Consider the following 6,891-nt stretch of genomic DNA (forward strand, 5'->3'; position numbering starts at 1 on the left):
ACATGGGATGTAGGACATGGAACATGGGATGTGGGACATGGAACATGGATGCTGCACATGAGATATGGGACATGGAACATGGGTGCTCCACATGGGACATGGGATGTGAGACATGGAACATGGATGCTGCACATGGGACATGGGATATGGAACATGGGATGTGGGGCATGGAACATGGGATGTGGGACATGGGGCATGGAACATGGATACTGCACATGAGACATGGGATGTGGGAGCTGCACATGGGATGTAGGACATGGAACATGGATGCTGCACATGGGACGTGGGATATGGGATATGGAACATGGGATGTGGGACATGGACATGGATGCTGCCCATGGGATGTGGGACATGGAACATGGGTGCTCCACATGGGACATGGGATGTGAGACATGGACATGGGATGTGGGGCATGGAACATGGGATGTGGGACATGGGGCATGGAACATGGATGCTGCACATGAGACATGGGATGTGGACATGGAACATAGGACATGGGATGTGGGAGCTGCACATGGAACGTGGGATGTGGAGCATAGAATGTGGGACATGGAACGTGGGTGTTCCACGTGGGATGGGGGATGTGGGACATGGGATGTGGAGCACGGAACATAGGACATGGGACATGGAGTGTGGCTCCTCTGCTCCCCCTGGTGCTGCCGAGCTGGAGATGGGACCTGCCTGTGGGACACAGGCTGTGCGATGCTGCACATGGGACATGGGTGCTCCAGACAGGACATGGAGTACAGGACATGGGTGATTCACATGGAACATGGAATGTGGGTGCTCCACATGGGATGTGGAACATGAACCTGGAACATGGGACATGGAATGCGGGTCCCCTGCTGCTCCTGGGACTCCGGATGAGACATGGGACATGGAAGGTGGATGCTCAAGCTGGGACATGGAGCGTGGAACATGAGCCCTGGGTGCTCCATACGGGATGTGGGTGCTCTCCATTGGCCACGTGGGGCCTGCCCTCAATAAAGGTGACCACCGGCTCCCAATGAGCCTGTGCAGGTGATGCCATGGGGGTGGCTCTGTGGGGTCCGTCCATGGAGGTGTGAGGGGTTTGCATGGACATGGGGGGGGGGGTTGGAGTCATGGAACCAACCAGCAGGGGAGTGGGTTTTAGGCTCCTCCAGTCCAACCCTTACCCAGCAGAGCCAAGGCCACTGCTGCCCCATGGCACTGAGGGGCTCAGCTACATGGGGTGAGCAATGACTTGAGTTGTAAGCAGTGGGGCTCAGCAATGGGGCTCGATCAGCAGTGAGGCTCAGAGCTGGGTCTGGCTCCAGTGGTGGGGCAGGAGGTGGGTTCGTGCTCTTCAGGGTGTTCTGGGGGGTCAGGGGAACATGGCCGACAGGGAGCCAGAGAGAACTACAGCTCCCAGCATGCACCGGGGCAAACATGGCCGACAGGGAGCCATAAAGAACCACATGTCCCAGCGTGGATCGGGGCAACAGGGCTGAAAGGGATCCCTCAAGAACTACTTCTCCCAGCATGCATCGGGGCAACAGGGCACATAGGGATCCCTCAAGAACTACTTCTCCCAGCATGCATCGGGGCAACAGGGCACATAGAGATCCCTCAAGAACTACTTCTCCCAGCATGCATCGGGGCAACAGGGCACATAGGGATCCCTCAAGAACTACTTCTCCCAGCATGCATCGGGGCAACAGGGCACATAGGGATCCCTCAAGAACTACTTCTCCCAGCATGCATCGGGGCAACAGGGCACATAGGGATCCCTCAAGAACTACTTCTCCCAGCATGCATCGGGGCAACAGGGCACATAGGGATCCCTCAAGAACTACTTCTCCCAGCATGCATCGGGGCAACAGGGCTGAAAGGGATCCCTCAAGAACTACTTCTCCCAGCATGCATCGGGGCAACAGGGCACAAAGGGATCCCTCAAGAACTACTTCTCCCAGCATGCATCGGGGCAACAGGGCACATAGGGATCCCTCAAGAACTACTTCTCCCAGCATGCATCGGGGCAACAGGGCACATAGGGATCCCTCAAGAACTACTTCTCCCAGCATGCATCGGGGCAACAGGGCACATAGGGATCCCTCAAGAACTACTTCTCCCAGCATGCATCGGGGCAACAGGGCACATAGGGATCCCTCAAGAACTACTTCTCCCAGCATGCATCGGGGCAACAGGGCACATAGGGATCCCTCAAGAACTACTTCTCCCAGCATGCATCGGGGCAACAGGGCACATAGGGATCCCTCAAGAACTACTTCTCCCAGCATGCATCGGGGCAACAGGGCAGACGGGTGTATATGCTGAACTACAACAACGCGCATGCACTGCGGCCAAACGTAGGGGATATAACCAGTAACTTCCGGCATGCCCGTTGTATAAAACAGCGCCGCCTTGCGCTTGGAGGTGGCACATAAGGATGGAGTGGTGCAGGCGGCACATGGGGGGTGGCTGGCAGAGAGCAGCGCCCCCTTCGGGACTGGAGGAACGTTGACCCAAACCCTGGCGTAAGCGTGCGGCTGGAACTGGAATGTCCCATGGCGAGGCTCAGCCCAACCCCAAAATTAGCCATTAAAAACCCCTTAAATCCCCCCAAAAACCCAAAGACAACAGCCAAAACCCGGTGAATAAGCGTCCAATATGTCCACTTTGAGTCCTTCATATCCAGTTTCTTGCCCTGGCTCTTCGGCTGTGGGAGCAGAGCCCAACCGCTCGTGCTCTGCTCCCTGGGATGCGGGGCAGTCTCTGGTCCCCCCTCCCCCAGTTTCCCATTCTCTTGCCTTGCTCACTCCTGTGCAGTCCTGTTCCCCCCCCCCCCCCCCCATTCACACGCGTGCACGAGCCTCCGGTGTGGGTGGGGTTTGGGGTGAATGGGGGAGGGGAGCGGCGAGAGCCTGCAGTGGGGGGGGGGAAGTGACGAGTGGAACGTGACCCCCCCCATAGATCGGGGGAGCCCCTCCCCCTCCCGGCATCGCCATCCTGCCCCTCCCCCCACCCCGTTGAACCCTTCTCCTGCCCCCCCCATCCCCCATCCCCGCGCCTCCCCCGGATCCTGCACCCATCAGACCCGCATCGAACCCATCCCCCCCCCTTTGGAGACCCCCATCCCCACCCCTCCCCCACCCCGGGACCCCCATCCTGCCCCTCCCCCCCCACAGACCCGTAATCCCGCACCCATAGACACCCATAGATACCCATAGACACCCATAGACACCCATAGACACCCATAGATACCCACAGACACCCATAGATACCCATAGACACCCATAGATACCCATAGATACCCATAGATACCCATAGATACCCATAGATACCCATAGACACCCATAGACACCCATAGATACCCATAGACACCCATAGATACCCATAGACACCCATAGACACCCATAGATACCCATAGACACCCATAGACACCCATAGACACCCATAGACACCCATAGATACCCATAGACACCCATAGACACCCATAGATACCCATAGACACCCATAGACACCCATAGACACCCATAGACACCCATAGATACCCATAGACACCCATAGACACCCATAGACACCCATAGACACCCATAGATACCCATAGATACCCATAGACACCCATAGACACCCATAGACACCCATAGATACCCATAGACACCCATAGATACCCATAGATACCCATAGACACCCATAGACACCCATAGACACCCATAGACACCCATAGATACCCATAGACACCCATAGATACCCATAGACACCCATAGACACCCATAGACACCCATAGACACCCATAGATACCCATAGACACCCATAGATACCCATAGATACCCATAGACACCCATAGACACCCATAGACACCCATAGACACCCATAGATACCCATAGACACCCATAGACACCCATAGATACCCATAGACACCCATAGACACCCATAGACACCCATAGACACCCATAGATACCCATAGACACCCATAGACACCCATAGACACCCATAGATACCCATAGACACCCATAGATACCCATAGACACCCATAGACACCCATAGACACCCATAGATACCCATAGATACCCATAGACACCCATAGACACCCATAGACACCCATAGACACCCATAGACACCCATAGATACCCATAGACACCCATAGATACCCATAGACACCCATAGACACCCATAGACACCCATAGACACCCATAGATACCCATAGACACCCATAGACACCCATAGACACCCATAGATACCCATAGACACCCATAGACACCCATAGACACCCATAGACACCCATAGATACCCATAGACACCCATAGACACCCATAGATACCCATAGACACCCATAGACACCCATAGATACCCACAGACACCCACAGACACCCACAGACACCCCATAGACACCCACAGACACCCATAGACACCCATAGACACCCATAGATGTATAGACACCCCATAGACACCCGACAGATAAACCCGTGGACACCCTAGAGACACCCCATAGACACCCCAGAGGTACCCCATAGACACCCCATAGACACCGATAGACAAGTCCGTGGACACCCTAGAGACACCCTAGAGACACAGCATGGACATCCCATGGACACCCATAGACACCCACAGACACCCCATAGACACCCCAGAGATACCCTATACACACCCTATAGACACCCTACAAACACCCTATAGACACTCCAGAAACATCCCATAGACACCCAATAGACACCCCAGAGACATCCCATAGACACCCCATAGACACCCCAGAGATACCCCATAGGCACCCTATAGACACCCCATAGACACCCACAGATACCCCACAGACACCCACTGATAGTCCACAGCTGCCCCATAGACACTTCATAGACGCTTGCAGCTGCCCCATAGGGAGCCCTGAGGAATGGCAGCTGCCCCATGGTGTCCCCATAGACACCCCATAGAGAGCCCTGCAGCTGCCCCACAGATAGGGGTGCCTTCCATAGGGAGCCCACGGGGGTCTCACAGCTGCCCTATGTCGATGCCCTATAGGGTGCCCCATAGACACCCTATAGCCAGCCCCACAGTGTCCCCATAGACACCTCATAGTCTCACAGCTGCCCCACAGGCCTCCATCATACACCCCACAGAGACCCCATAGAGACCCCCAGGCTCCCCCATAGACGCCCCATAGACACCCCCAGCCTTCAAATGGTCCATTTATTGCAGGCCCAAGCGCTGCCCCACATCGCCCCCCAAGTGTGGGGAAGGCTCCGGGGGTCCAACAGGGTCCAGGGAGAGCCGGAGCCCTGGGGGCCCTGCAGAAAGGGGGCAGGAGGGGGTGAACCCCAATGTCCAGAGCCCCAAGTTCAGGGTCCCTGGGGTCCAGCCCCCCAAGTTCAGGCTCCAGCCCCCCAAGTGCTGCCCCCCCCGTGCCTAGAGGTGAACATCGAAGACCCCGTCCTCCTGCAGCTCCTCGGGGGGTCCTGGGGGGGGGTTGGGGTCGTTATGGGGGGCGGGGGGGTTGGTATGGGGGGGGGGTCAGAGGTCACGGTTGGGGTCTCACCTGTGGGGCTGGGGGCGGGGGGGGCCCCGGTGACGCTGCAGCCGCGGGGCCGGCACCGGGCACGGAGCAAGTCCCGGCACCCGGCGTGGCAGCGCAGGCCGCAGCCTGGGGGTGAGAGCCCCATAGAGACCCATAGAGACCATAGAGACCATAGAGACCATAGAGACCCATAGAGACCATAGAGACCATAGAGCCCATAGAGACCATAGAGCCCATAGAGACCATAGAGACCATAGAGACCCATAGAGACCATAGAGACCATAGAGACCATAGAGACCATAGAGACCATAGAGACCATAGAGACCCATAGAGACCCATAGAGACCATAGAGACCATAGAGACCCATAGAGACCATAGAGCCCATAGAGACCATAGAGACCCATAGAGACCATAGAGACCATAGAGACCATAGAGACCCATAGAGACCATAGAGACCATAGAGACCATAGAGACCCATAGAGACCATAGAGACCATAGAGACCATAGAGACCCATAGAGACCATAGAGACCATAGAGACCCATAGAGACCATAGAGACCATAGAGACCATAGAGACCATAGAGACCCATAGAGCCCCATAGGGACCCATAGAGACCATAGAGACCCATAGAGACCATAGGGACCATAGAGACCCATAGAGACCATAGAGACCATAGAGACCATAGAGACCCATAGAGACCATAGAGACCATAGAGACCATAGAGACCCATAGAGACCATAGAGACCATAGAGACCATAGAGACCATAGAGACCCATAGAGCCCCATAGGGACCCATAGAGACCATAGAGACCCATAGAGACCATAGAGACCATAGAGACCCATAGAGACCATAGAGACCATAGAGACCATAGAGACCCATAGAGACCATAGAGACCATAGAGACCATAGAGACCCATAGAGACCATAGAGACCCATAGCAACCCATAGAGACCATAGAGACCATAGAGACCATAGCGACCCATAGAGCCCCATAGAGCCCCATAGAGCCCCATAGAGACCCATAGAGACCATAGGGACCCATAGAGCCCCATAGAGCCCCATAGAGACCATAGGGACCCATAGAGACCATAGAGCCAATAGAGACCCATAGAGACCCATACAGCCCCATAGAGACCATAGAGACCATAGAGACCATAGAGACCCATAGAGACCATAGAGACCATAGTGCCCCATAGAGACCCATAGAGACCCATAGAGACCCATAACCACCCATACTCACCCATAGCCACCCATAGAGCCCCATAGCCACCCATAGCCACCCATAGAGACCCATAGCACCCATAGAGCCCCATAGCACCCATAGCCACCCATAGCCACCCATAGAGCCCCATAGCCACCCATAGCAACCCCATAGCTCCCCATAGAGCTTCGTAGCGCCCTATGACACCCCATAGCACACC

The 6,891-nt window shown here is 55.6% G+C and overlaps 1 long non-coding RNA gene across 1 annotated transcript; it reads right to left on the bottom strand.

The window, feature by feature from the left end:
* Window positions 1-5,128: 5,128 nt before the first annotated feature.
* On the bottom strand, window positions 5,129-6,885 carry LOC308230811. The gene is made up of 2 exons (XR_013958578.1): window positions 5,492-6,885; window positions 5,129-5,411 (listed from the first exon to the last, which is right to left on the bottom strand). It is a non-coding gene; the product is annotated as an uncharacterized lncRNA (long non-coding RNA).
* Window positions 6,886-6,891: the final 6 nt, after the last annotated feature.

This window comes from Psittacula echo, assembly GCF_963264785.1.
Source record: "Psittacula echo genome assembly, chromosome: 28".
Taxonomy (NCBI): domain Eukaryota; kingdom Metazoa; phylum Chordata; class Aves; order Psittaciformes; family Psittacidae; genus Psittacula; species Psittacula echo.